The following is a 15,016-nucleotide window of genomic DNA, read 5'->3' on the forward strand; positions in this document are numbered from 1 at the left end:
AGAGCAGTCCGATGTGGCTATGGTATAGTAATTATGCGACACACGTTTCAGGACCTCCTATAGGTTTCTTCTAGAGAGGAGCGAACTTACAGTAAATTCGATTCGTCACGAACTTCTCGGCTCGGCAGTTAATGACTTATCCTGCGTAAATTAGTTCAGCTTTCAGGTGCTCCTGTGGGCTGGGAAAGGTGGATACAGTCCTAGGAGAATCTTTCCTAGGACTGTATCCACCTTTTCCAGCCCACCGGAGCACCTGAAAGCTGAACTAATTTATGCAGGATAAGTCATCAACTGCCGAGCCAAGAAGTTTGTGACGAATCGAATTTACTGTAAGTTCGCTTATCTCTATTCATAATATAGTGTCTGTACCTGTGTGTGACGGTGGTCTCACAATTCTGTGAAAATCGCCCCAATATTTAAACAGCATACAAAATTACTCATGTCTCTGGATTTCCCAGGTTGCAGTGCGTTGAGACCTGACATCACTAGTCAAGAGATCAGAGGGAGCCTGTCCTGCTTAAATTTTGCAACAGCTGTAGGCCCCCTGATTAAAAAACACTGTTTTGGGTGGGGTGGCTGATGTGTGGGAGGAAGGAAAGTGACCTCAAACTTTCAAGCATGGTACACTGGGATGTGTAGTTTAGAGAACAAAATCCAACAACAAATACCCAGTTCTGGCAGGTAAGTACTAAAATCACCTTATGGTGGATAACCCCTTTAATAACTCTGGGATGCTTTTACTTATAAATTTGATTCAGAGATTTCTTTGTTTTTTTTTCATGAAATATTCTGCTTTGTGTTAGTGGTAAATTTTCATGGATAATTGCATAATTTCTTGGTGAAAAATTCCAAAATTTTATGAAAAATTTGAAAATTTAGCATTTTTTTTTCTTACTTTGAAACTCTGCTTGTAAGGAAAATGGACATGCCAAATAAATTATATATTGATTCACATATACAATGGGGGAGCTTTATCAAGACCTGTCCAGAGGAAAAGTTGCTGCTTTCATTTTTCAGAGGCCTGTTCAGAAATGAAAGAAGCGATCTCATTGGTTGATATGGGCAACTCAGCAACTTTTCCTCTGGACAGGTTTTGATAAATCTCCCCCAATATGTCTACTTTATGTTGACATCATAAAGTTTACATGTTTCTACTTTTTTATTTTAAATGTTTTCTTGTTTTATAATAAAACAAATAAACAAGAACAAAGAGAAGTCGATACAGTCAATATTGTACAACAATATTAGACAAAATACAGAGTACGGAAATATGAGCAAGGGGTGCTCCAAGGAACCTTTGATTCCCTTGACGGGGTTAGTAACAGAAAGAACTATCAATGAACAGGGCAAATTGTCCATGTGTCAGGTCTACAGTCCAGGAAATTGCTGTTTGTGGATCCGGGTAAATGAGTAGAGAGAACACATTCTGTTCAATAACATAACTTAAAAAATTCAGTTTTGAAATGACAAGTTCAGTTTTGAAATGAATTTGAGTGTCTTTGTTAGAAATCCCCCATAATGGACCCCATTATGAAAACTGCACCCCTCAAAGAATTCAAAATGACATTCAGAAAAGTTTAACCCTTTAGGTGTTTCACAGGATTAGTAGCAAAGTGGAGGCGAAAATTCAAAATCTAAATTCTTTACACTAACATGTTGTAGCCCCATTTTTTTTCTTCATTTTTACAAGGGGTAAAAGGTTAAAAAGTCCCCCCAGATTTGTAACCCAATTTCTCTCGAGTAAGGAAATACCTCATATGTGGATGTAAAGTGCTCTTTGGGTGTAGTAGAGGGCTCAGAAGAGGGCTTTTGGAGAGTGAATCTTGCTGAAATGGTTTTGGGGGGCATGTTGAATTTAGGAATGTAACAAGGAGTACAGTGAGCCTTAACACCTCACAGGTCCTTAAGGACTCAGCGTTTTTCCACTTTCATTTTTGCCTCATCACTTTTTAAAAATCATAACGCTTTCAATTTTGCACATAAAATTCCATATGATGACTTATTTTTTGCACCACCAATTCTACTTTGCAGTGACATTAGTCATTTTACCAAAAAATCCACGGCGAAACGGAAAAAAAATTCATTGTGTGACAAAATTGAAGAAAAAGTATGAAAAAAATGACACCTTATCTTTATTCTGTAGGTCCATACGGTTAAAACGATACCCTACTTATATAGGTTTGATTTTGTCATACTTCAGAAAAAAATCATAACTACATGCAGGAAAATGTATACGTTTAAAATTGGCATCTTCTGGGTTTTTCTAGAAAATTCCCTGCTTGCCCCGTACTCATACACAGCGTTCATCTGGTCCTCCTGTCCTGTCTCCACTCTGTTGCCCTCTTCGGCTCTTGTAGTTCCTATAATCGTTGTCTCTCTGGCATCAGGTCCGCTTTCAGTTCTGCCTTCAATCCTCTGTTTCTCCGCTCATCGAGTTTCACTTGGTGATGTTTGGCCAAACTTGCTGAACTTTACGATTTCTTGGTCTGTCAAAATCCTTCTTCCCTCACATCCTTCAACTTATCTCACTCTGTCCCTCATGCTGAACTCTTTCGGGCCCACCAGATATTCTTTTTTGCTCCGCACACAGGTGCGTCCTCCACGCACCATTCGCCCCACCTTCTTTGAAGCCTGTACACACCTCACCTCCCGGGTCTCCTGTCCTTATTATATTCCCATCTTAATGCTCCCCCACCTGATACAAAATGGAAATATATGTTGACTTGGGAATCCGATCTCCACATTGTTCTCTCCCTATCGCAATGGCGGGATGGCTGTACTACATTGAGCCAAGGTAGTTGGCAGGTGTCCTTGATGGAGACGGCTCTGAAGGTCCTTCATAGGACTTATCTGGTCCCTGTGCAGTTACATTCTATTTATCCCACTGTGTCGCCACTCTGTTTTCGCTCATGTGGTATGCTAGGTACCTTTTATCATATATGGCAATTATAAACCGGTAAGTTTAACGTGCATTGTGGGTAAATTGTTTGAAGGACTTATACGAGATTACATACAGGAATACATAGGGGATAATTGTATTATAAGTGATAACCAGCATGGGTTTACTAAGGATAGAAGTTGTCAAACCAATCTAATTTGCTTTTATGAAGAGGTGAGTAGAAGCCTTGACAGAGGAATGGCTGTGGATATATATGGACATTTATTAACGGGTTTAGTCATGTTTTCTTTACTGTAATTGTCGCAAAATTGTCGCAACTGCGACTACACGATTTTTCGTGCGACATTTTGACTGGAAAGCGAGAAAAGCAAGTTTTTCAAAAATTAACTATGTAGTAGTAGTTATAAAATGGACTACGGGTAGTCAGGTATTTATTAACTGCAACAGTCGCAACTGCGCAAAAAAAAGTCGCAACAGCGTTAAAAATTGACTAAATTTACTCCAGCTCAAACATGGAGCAGAAAAAGCTACTACCAAAGTAAAAAAGGAAAAATTGCTTACGTGAAAGAAAATTATCAACAGGCTGAAAGCAGTTGATAAATATGTCACACATAAGCAAAAAAAAAGTAAGGAAAAAATTACTAAAAAAAAGAATCCATAAGCAAACATTGATAAATGTCCCTCATAGTGTTTCTGGATTTTGCTAAAGCATTTGCTACTGTCCCTTATAGTCGTCTGACAGGTAAGTTAAGGTCTTTGGGCTTGGAAACTTTAGTTTGTAACTGGATTGAACACTGGCTCATGGATTGTACCCAGAGAGTGGTGGTCAATAATTCGTACTCTGATTGGTCCACGGTTATTAGTGGTGTACCCCAAGGTTCTGTACTGGGCCCGCTGTTGTGTTTTTTTTTTTTATTCATTTTATTTAAAAGTAAATAACGTTAGACCACAGGCCCATTAAAGTGAACACAAAGCATATCTACAGTACATAGAGAAAGGGTCATGAGACCATACATCAAAATACAGAATGCAAGCGACAGGATACACCAGGTTACATCACATGGTATACATCGAAGTCATAAAACACTACCCAACTGAGGTAGGGTAAACTGAAAACAAAATAGAACAAGAAGGCGAACATTCGCCAAAATTATCAATCGTATACCATCCCGCGAGGTGCGCCAATACTATCACTAGTTAGTGGTACCATCAGATAACCCATGATAAATAACCCTGAAAGGTAACCCACGCATCCAAGCAAGAGAAAAAGAATCAACAAACGTACACAGAAAGAGAAACAAAGGTTAGAGAAGACAACAGACAGCAAGCATAACATCAGAGGATCTTACATTGTCCCAGAGGAGGGCACAGAGTACGAGCATTGAGTCAAGGTAGAGGAGAACCAACCACCCCACACAGAATAAAATTTACCCGGGCACTTCCTATTTTTGTACACTATGTGTGAGAAAGGCAATGTAGCATTGACCATAGCCTTCCATTGAGTCAAGGTAGGAGAGCCGGGGTCCATCCATTTAAGGGGGCCAAGAACAAAGTTTCCTGCAAAAACGTACGCACGTGATGTGTCCATATCTCTTCATCTAAGATACCAAAAAGGCAGACCAAAGGATCAAGAGATAGGGAAGGTTGAGCCAGAGTAGCCAAAAAAGTGAGCACTGCGTGCCAGAAAGCTGCTATATAGGGGCAGGCCCATATCAAATGCCAAAAGTCTGCCCTGGCAGCGCTACAGCGATGACAAGCATCGGAGTCTGAACGACCCATTCTATGGAGCCTTAAAGGAGTGATATAACCATAGTGAATAATGTTCAATTGGATCAATTTATTATTCGCTGCCGGGGACACTAAGGATGATTGGGAGGACATTTTTTCCTCCCATATGTTAGTCAAATTAGGGATATGGGATTCCCAATGCCGGACCGCCGTTACTGGAGTGCGGGAGTTCTTGGCCTGAATAAGGTGCGTGTACAGGATGGACACCAGCCCCCTGGGACCCTGCGACTTCAGAACCCCAATAAGGGGAAGCGCTGATATCAATGGGCTCCCCATTGGGAACTGGGCATTCAGGGCGTGTCGGAGCTGGAGGTATTTAAAAAAGCTGTTTCTGGGAAGAGCATGACTGGATTGCAACTGATCAAATGAACAGAGCACATTGTCACGGTAAACATGCCCCAAAGTAAACACCCCCGCGTTCTGCCAGAAGACTGGGTCCAGAGCATCGCCCACATGAGGAAGTTGAGGGTTATGCCATAGAGGGGTATCCTCAGAGATGTCAGTATATCCATATATTCCCTTAACAGCCCGCCAGACCTTTATGGCCAGCTTATGAAGCTGGAGGTAAGCTCTACCTCCAAGAACAGGACTATCTAGCAGCATCCTAAGGGTCATTGTCGGGACAGACCTAGCTAAGGACTGTTCGGAGTCCGGCACCACATCCCCAGAGATCCAGTGCCTGATATACCGGAGTTGACCGGCCAAATAATACAAATAAAAATCAGGGAGTGACATTCCTGCCGCCAACTTGGGGCGTTGTAACGTGGTTAGCCGAATTTTAGGTCTATTGGGGCCCCAAATAAATGGTGAAAGAAGGGAGTGAAGAGAATCAAAAAAGTGTCTAGGTACAGGCACTGAGGCATGCTCCAGCGCATAAAGGCACTTAGGTAAGACAATGAGTTTAATAAGATTGATATGGTCAGCAACCGACAACGGGAGCGTGGCCCACACCCGGAACTGCGCTTTAATATAAGGAAGTAGAGTGAGTATATTGGGCGGACAGGTCAAGCAAAGGATCTCTGTGAATGTGAACCCCCAAATACTTAAATGAGGAAACCACCGGGAGACCATTCATTACTGGGGGCCAATCTCTAGACAGAAGTGGCATCACTGCAGACTTAGCCCAGTTAATGAATAAACCAGAGAAATACCCAAAACGGTCCATGAGCGCCATAACATACGGAAGCATCAATGCAGGGTCAGAGAGGAATAACACCATATTATCGGCATAGAGGTCAATACGCTCCTCCCGCCCCCCCCCGTAGACATACCTCGGAAGCCAGGATCCTGTCGAATGCGGAGGGCGAGGGGCTCCACTGCCACCGCAAACAGGAGCGGGGACAAGGGACACCCCTGACGCGTACCCCGGCCGAGAGCAAACGGGGAAGAACACAGGCCATTCACCAGGATCTGGGCCTGCGGGCATCTGTACAGGAGGGACACCCACTTTCTAAAGTTAGGACCAAAACCAAATTTAACAAGGGTAGCCTGTAAATAACCCCATTCCACGAAATCAAAGGCCTTGGTGGCATCCAGCGACGACAAATCCCAATCCCCCCCCCCCCCCCTGTTCCCCACCTGGTCAGGCGCCTGTACACTACGGATGTTATCGGATGTGGATTTGCCCGGCATGAAGCTGGATTGATCCGGGTGAATTATGGATAGGATTACCTTATTCAATCGGTTAGCTAAAACTTTCGTAAGCACTTTATAATCCAGATTCAGCAGAGAAATGGGTCTGTAAGAACCGCACTCCACAGGATTTTTATCAGGTTTTAGGAGGACAACTATGGTTGCCTCATACATAGAGGCAGGTAGAATACCATCCTCAAATGCCCGTTCAAACATTGCAAGCAGGGATGGAAGGAGCATGTCGGAATACCGCAAGTAAACCTCCAGTGGAAGGCCATCAGGGCCCAGAGATTTACCCTTAGTCATGTCCTCCATGGCATCCTGAATCTCCAATAAGGAGAGGGGGGCCTCCAACATCATCCGATCACTATCCGACAGTACCGGAAAGTCAATACCGTCCAAGTAGGTGTCCAGCTCCTCAGCACCATACTGCACCTGTGAAGAATAAAGATTAGAGTAGTATGTGGCAAAGCAACTCGCAATGTCCGCAACCCCCAACAGCTCGGACCCATCCGAGGCCACTATCTTAAGAATCGGAGGGGCAGAAGAGTTCTGCCTGACTATATGTGCTAACAGCTTACTAGATTGATTGCCATGTTCAAAGTAGAATTGTTTTGTGAAAAACAGCTTTCTATTGGCCTTCTCTGAGAGGTGCAGCATATATTGCCGCCCCGCACTCAGCCACTCAACCTTATTAGCCTCGGATGAGTCCGCAACATATCGGGCCTCCAGCTCCGCACACCGTCCAGCCAGCTCCTCCTCCCGCCTAGACGCTGACTTTTTGAGAAAGGAGATAATGGAGCGCAGGCAGCCCCTCAAATACGCCTTCAATGTCTCACACACCAGGATGGGGGAACTCCCAGAGGAATTGGCCTCAAGAAAGACCCGAAGCTGGTCCGGAATACGGTCACAAGAGCCTATCTGTTCCTGCCAGAAAGGGTGGATTTTCCACCTCCGCTGTGAACCAGGATCGACCATGGAGACATCAAGCATTAGGGGGGAATGGTCTGAGATAGCTCGCGGCTCATAGGAGACCGCTGAAACCTGGGGAAGAAGGAGCGAGTTGCCACATGCTAGGTCGATCCTGGACAGCGCATTTCTGCCCAGAGTATGACATGAGTATTGCCTAGTCTGAGGGTACCTGGCCCTATAAATGTCTACCCATCCAACCTCCTCCAAGAACAGCGAGAGAGGGCCACCCCCAACAGGACCCCCCTGGGGCTATGGCGATCTAGGGACGGATTCGGCACCATGTTGAAATCCCCCATACAGAGGACACGGGCAGAGGGATAACTAGCTGCGAAGGTAACCGCCCTATGGAGGACATCCATAGAGGCAGGGGGAGGGTTGTATATGAATAATAAGACAAAGGGCACATTATTTAAAAATGCGTATACAAAAATAAAACGACCCTGTGAATCCTTACGTACCGTAACTGGGTCCAACCTTACTCTCCGACTAACCAGCAGGGAAACCCCCCTGCAAAACAGCAGGGGGAGAGATAAAGACAGAGAAGACAGACATGCCCCAGCCGGGGCGAGAAACACAGACAGGGATGCGTGGGACCATATATAGACCATGATACTGAAGTGGTAAGACAGAAAACCAACTAATAGGCGACCTCGCGGGTAGGCATCTTGGAGACAAAATGTAACCCCAAACTAAGTAGGGGACCAGTAAATATATCAAACAGTAAACATAACTATACCAGTGTTGCATAAGCATCAGTGGAGCAACAGCTCCATCTAGTGGGGAGAACCATGCTAACAGTGGAGAACCCTGAGTATGTTTAGCAAACATTAGGAGAATAGGAGTCCAACTGGGACCCGAGAGAAGAAGTAGGGAAAAATGCAGGAAAAGAAAAGAAGGGGGGGGGGAGGCAAAGGAAAAGAGGAAGAGAAAAATGGGGAAAAATAGAGAAAGAGGAGGGACGTGCAGGGAAGAAAAAGAGAGAGGGGGGACAGGAGGGGGAAAACAGGGGGTGGGTCTTGCAAAGGAGGGAAGGATAGGGGAAGCAGGAGAAGGAGAGAGAAAATAGAAAACCGGCACATCAGGAAGGGGGGAAGGAGACCAGGCAGAGACCGTTTAAGATTAATCCAGCGGCTGATGTCCTCCAAGTCTGACACTCCAAGAAATGAACCGACCCAGGGGAAAGGGACAGGGTGATGTGACAGGGAGACTGGAGAGGGTGGAAGGCCCTCGTGTAGTCCCGGAGGAACAGTCCCGAATTAGGGCACACAGCAGTCCACAGTAAGCAGCAGGATGGGGGTGAGGGAAGGAAGAGGGAAGGGCCGGGAGCAACAGGGAGACACCAGGTGCATGGGGAGAATGGAGGGCCTAGGGAGACCAGGCTCCCAGGGAGAGGGGAGGAGAGGGGAAGGGGGGGGGGGAACTGGGGAATCACAGTACCTTGAGCTCCGTAAAGGGGTCCAGGAGGCCGGGGCCATACAGGGGCATAGAGGCAAGGAGAGGGAGGGTAGAGGTCACGGCAGGAGGCCTTGCACCAGCATCGCCACCTCTCCACGAAATTCGGGGTCACCTACAGGAACCGGATCAACGTTGGTGACGTAGCCAGTCATCAGCATCCTGCGAGGAAGTGAAGAAAACCGCCCGGTCACCATCCACGATCCGCAACCGGGCAGGGTAGGCCATGGAGTATGGTACCCCTCTCTCAGCCGCGCATTGATAGAAGTAAACGAGGCCCTCTTGCGTTGAAGATCAGAGGAGAAGTCCGGGAAAATGGATACCTTTGCGTTCTGCACTGTGATCTCTGGCAGCCGCCGGGCAGAGCGAAGGATCAAGTCCCGATCATTGCAATTGAGAAACCTCGCCAGTAGGGGACAAGGAGGCACACCAGGGATCGGTGGCTTAGATGGTACTCGGTGTGCTCTCTCCACGGCGTAAGCAGCGGAGAAGGGGGCATCTGGAAAGAGCTCTTTGATCCAGGACTCCACATAGGCCCCCGGGTTCTGACCCTCTGCCCGCTCAGGGAGACCGATCACTTTAATGTTATTCCGGCGCAGCCGGTTCTCGAGGTCGTCATTCTTCTGACGGGCCAAATCCAGCTGCTCGCGGAGTGAAGAGGGTAGAGGCTGTACCGTGTATTCCAGGGTGGAGATGCGTGTCTCAGTCTCCGTCACCCGCTCCCTCAAGGTCTGAAAGTCCTGCCGGAGGAGGCCCACGTCCACCCTGACCTCCTCTAGCTTGCCGGTGAGAGAAGTGCGGCATGTCTGGATCGCCATCAGGAGGGTATCGCTCACCTCCCGAAGGGTAAGGTCAGTAGAATCAGCGCCCTCTTCACGATGTGAAGCATCTGTAAAGTTATGCATCTGGGTACAAATAACATGCATGCGTCTTGTGTCTTAGGGGGGATTAAACTGGCAGAGTCACTGGTAGAGAAGGATCTGGGTGTACTTGTAGATCACAGACTTCAGAATAGCATGCAATGTCAGGCTGCTGCTTCCAAAGCCAGCAGGATATTGTCATGTATCAAAAGAGGTATGGACTCAAGGGACAGGAACATAATACTCCCCCTTTATAAAGCATTAGTACGGCCTCACCTGTGTCTCCGCAGTGTCGCCTGTCCATAAAAGGGACACTGCGGAGTTGGAAAGGGTGCAGAGACGCGCGACTAAACTAATATGGGGCATGGAACATTTTAGCTATGAGGAACGATTAAAGGAGTTACAATTGTTTAGTCTTGAGAAGAGACGTTTAAGGGGGGATATGATAAACGTATATAAATGGCCCATACAAAAAATATGGAGAAAAACTGTTCCAGGTTAAACCCCCCCAAAGGACGAGGGGGCACTCCCTCCGTCTGGAGAAGAAAAGGGGCGACAAGCCTTCTTTACCATAAGAACTGTGAATTTATGGAACAGTCTACCTCAGGAACTGGTCACAGCAGGAACAATTAATAGCTTTAAAACAGGGTTAGATACATTCCTGGAACAAAATAACATTAATGCTTATGCAGAATTATAAAACTACATCCCTTCCCCTTATCCCCTTACACCCTTCCCTTCAATTCCCTGGTTTAACTTTGAACCTGGTATGTCTTTTTTCAACCATACTAACTATGTAACTATGGTGGTCCTGTCCTGTGGTCTCATCATTCTGGACTCAGGTACTTGACCTTCTTGATTCTATTCTACCTGGTCTGGTCCCGAGGACACCTGCCTTCTAGGATGTCGGCCAAACAGGATGCGCTATAAACCGTTTCGACTTACGCAACACATCCTGATGGCAGCTAGGATTCATATTGCTTCACAATGGAGGCAATCGGGTCTTCATGTTGGGACTGTAATCTCTAGAATAAACCTTTTATAAAGCTTTGTGAATATTGTCCGCAATCTGAGAAGACATGGTGGATATCTTTCATGCTGTATGGGAACCATGGTTATCTTCCACACATAGCCCCGATATGTCACATTGCTTGTCTCTTTATTGATTAACGCTACTCTGTAACTCTCTGTTAGGGTGTCGGACTGTGAATTTGATAAGCTATCTTAGGTTTAACCCACTTCCCTGAGGGACGCCGACCTGTGCCTGTATTATTTATGTGTATCTCTGTATTTCACATTCTGTTGTGCTGGTCTATGAACCACTCATTACTTTGTTGGAAGCGATATTTGTGTATCAATGAAAGCTTCATGGTTTGACTGTTAAAATTGTCATCTTCTGACCCCTATAACTTTTTTATTTTTCTGCGTACGGGCCGGTATGAGGGCTCATTTTTTGCGCTGTGTTCTGAAGTTTTTATCGGTACAATTTTTGCATTGATCAGACTTTTTGATAGCTTTTTACTCATTTTTTTATGATAAAAAGTGACCAAAAATACGTTATTTTGGAATTTATTTTTTGGATTTATTTTTATAGTTCGGACGTTTACGCACGCGGCGATACCACATATTTTTATTTTACACAGTTTTTTTTTTTTGGGAAAAGGGGGGTGATTCAAACTTTTATTAGGGAAGGGGTTAAATTACCTTTTTTAAAAAAAATTTTCCACTTTTTTCCCATAGGGGGCTATAACACTGCACACACTGATCTTTTACCCTGATCCCTGCAAAGCCATAGCTTTGCATGGATCAGCGAGATAGGGGCTCGATTACTCAAGCCTGTAGCTCAGGCTTGGAGCAATCAAACGCCGATTGGACGTGACGGAGCAAGGTAAGGGGACCTCCGCTCGCATCCTAGCTGATCGGGACATCGCGATTTTATCGCGATAGTCCCGATCAGCCCAACTGAGCTGCCGAGAAGCGTTTACTTAAATTTTCAGTGGGCAATCAACTTTGATCGCCGCGTCTGAACGGTTAATAGCGCGCGGCACAATGATTGGTGCCACATGCTGTTAGCCCAGGGTCCTGGCTATGAATAGCAGTCGGGACCGACCCGGTGTGATGCGGGGTCACGGCGTGGTTAAAGTGGGACAAGAAATCAAATTAAAAAAATTCACTAAAATGTGTAACTGCATTTCTTCCGAGTATGGAAATACCTCATATGTGGATGTAAAGTGCTCTGCGGGTGCACTACAGGAGCACCGTTAAGCTTTTGTAAAGAATTTGGTTGGAAGTTGAGGGCTATGTGCGTTTACAAAGCCCCTATGGTGTTAGATCAGTGGACCCCTCCCACATGTGACCCCTTTCGGAAAGTATACCCCTCATGGAATGTAGTAAGGGGGCAGTGAGCATATACACCCCACTGGTGTTTGTCAGACCTTTGGAACAGTGGGCTGTGCAAATAAAAAATTTATATTTTTCATTTTCACGGACCGCTATTCAAAGGTCAGGCACCTTTGGGGGTGTAAATGCTCACTGCACCCCTTATTACATTCCGTGTGGGGTGTAGTTTCCAAAATGAGGTCAAATGTGGGGCTGTCCACTGTTCTGGCAGCACGGGGGCTTTGTAAACACACATGGCCTTCAATTCCAGCCAAATTCTATCTCCAAAAAACAAATTTTGCTCTTTCTCTTGTGCGCTGTGTACTGCGCCTGCAGAGTACTTTACATCCACATTTGGGTATTTCCATACTCAAGAGAAAAAGCCCCCACAATCCATTACTTCTATTACCCCATATATATATATATATATATATATATATATATATATATATATATATATAATATATAAAACTCAATATGGGATATTTATCAATACCTGTGAAGAGTAAAGGTTGCCCAGTTGCCCATAGCAATCAATCAGATTGCTTCTTTCATTTTTCAAAGGCCTTGTTAAAAATGAAAGAAGCAATCTGATTGGTTGCTATGGACAACTGCACCACTCTTCCTCTACACTGGTTTTGATGAATCTCCCCCAATGTGTGTATGTGTGTGTATGTTCCAGCATCACGTCCAAACGGCTGAAGATATTAACATGAAACTTGGCACACATGTTACTTATATGTCAACAACAAATATAGGATAGGTAATTGAACCCTTACTCACCCCCATTTGCCAGGGTCTGGGTTTTTGTTTAAAGTCCCATACAAGTCTATGGGAAATATGTTACTGCATAGCTTCCAAACGGATGGAGATATTTCGATAATACTTGCTCACATGTTACTTATATGTCCACTTAAAATATAGGATAGTCAATTTAACCCTTAACTACCCCCATTTGAGAGGGTCAGGGTTTTTGTTTAAAGTCCCATGCAAATCAATGGGAAATATATGTTCCTACATAACTTCCGTACGTCTGGAGATATTTCAATAATACCTGCTACAAATATTACTTATATGTCAAATAAAAAGATATGATAGTTAAATTAACCCTTACATACACCCTTACATAAAAGATGGGTTTTTGTTTCAAGTCCCTTCTGCTCCAAGGGAGGTTTCTGTCCTCCCTGAGCTCGCCTTAGGACACCTGCGTTACGGTTTGACCGGTGTACCGCCCCAGTAAAACTTCCAGTACCTTACTCCACAAGCTCCGCTCTGCTTCTCCTGGCAAATGTTACAGTCCAGTTTGCAAGCCACACCCCATCTCACAAAGAGAGGAGGTCGGGATATGAGGTCAGGATAGGAGGAAGGGATAGGAGGTCGAGATAGGAGGTCGGGATATGAGGACGAGATATAAGGACGGGATATGAGGTTGAGATAGGAGGTCGGGATATGAGATCGAGATATGAGGACGGGATATGAGGTCGAGATATGAGGTCGGGATATGAGGTCGAGATATGAGGTCAATAATACTTGGACGGGACATGAGGTCGGGATATGAGGTCGAGATATGAGGACGGGATAGGGGGTAGGGATATGACAACAATATATGGGGAGAGGATATGAAGTCAAAAGCTTCCTCCTTTGTTAATTATCCTCCTCAACAAGGATGAGGAAGTCAAAACAGAGCAACACCAGCATTTTAGTGAAAAAAAATCAAGTTTTTCATCTTCACCTCCAACTTTAACGGAAATTCGTCAAGCACATGTGGGGTTTTAACCCCTTGAGGACACATGACGTACTGGAACGTCATGTGTCCGCTCCAGATCTATAACGCGGGGCCACGGCCTCTAACAACAGCCAGGACCCGTGGCTAATAGCGCGCGGCATTGATGGCTGTGCCACGCGCTATTAACCCTTTAGACGCAGCGTTCAAAGTTGAACGCCGCGTCTAAAGCGAAACTGAAACCATGCCAGTTAGCTCAGTGGGCTGTTCAGGATAGCCGCAGCCTCCTCGCTGTCCGATCGCCGAATGACTGCTCAGTGCCTGAGATCCAGGCATGAGCAGTCAAGCGGCAGAATCATGGATCACTGGTTTCTTATGAGAAACCAGTGATCAATGTGAAAGATCAGTGTGTGCAGTGTTATAGGTCCCTATGGGGGCTTCCGTTTCTTCCCAGTGCATTTTTTGGTAAAAATAACACCTTATCTTTATTCTGTAGGTCCATACGGTTAAAATGATACCCTACTTATATAGTTATATGATAGAAGATGAGAATTTTTAACATATACATTTTCCTGCATGTAGTTATGATTTTTAACACCTATAACTTTTTTATTTTTCCGCGTACAGGCCGGTATGAGGACTCATTTTTTGCGCCGTGTTCTGAAGTTTTTATCGATACTATATTTGTATTGATCAGACTTTTTGGTCAATTTTTATTCATTTTTTCATGATATAAAAAGTGACCAAAAATATGCTATTTTGTAATTTTTTTGCGCGTACGCCATTGACCGTGCAATTTAATTAACAATATATTTTTATAGCAATGTGGGGAGTTGTTGTTTTACAACAGCTGGAGGCTCTGTTTTGGAAACTCTGCCGTGCGGAACTATTTCATTTTTATTGGGGGGGGGGGGGGGCGTAATTGTGTAAGGGTGTGTGTATATTTAGTGTTTTACTTTTTATTTTGTATAGTGTTTTTAGGATACATTCATACGGGGGGGGGGGGGGGGGTTCACAGCGGGGAGACTCACTGTAAATCCCCGCCCGTATGAATGTACCCTGTCTGCATGGGGGGTGCAGACCTCCAGCTGTTTCAAAACTACAACTCTCAGCAAGAACTAATATACCGTGCATGCTGAGAGTTGTAGTTTTGTTACAGCTGGAGGCAAACTGGTGAGGAAACACCAAAACCTTACATAGTGTTTCCCCACCAGTGTGCCTCCAGCTTTAGCAAAACTACAACTCCCAGCATGCACGGTCTGTCAGTTCATGCTGGGAGTTATAGTTTTGCAACAACTGGAGAGTTAGGTA

The sequence above is a fragment of the Hyla sarda genome, chromosome 13, assembly GCF_029499605.1.
Source record: "Hyla sarda isolate aHylSar1 chromosome 13, aHylSar1.hap1, whole genome shotgun sequence".
In the NCBI taxonomy this organism is placed as follows: domain Eukaryota; kingdom Metazoa; phylum Chordata; class Amphibia; order Anura; family Hylidae; genus Hyla; species Hyla sarda.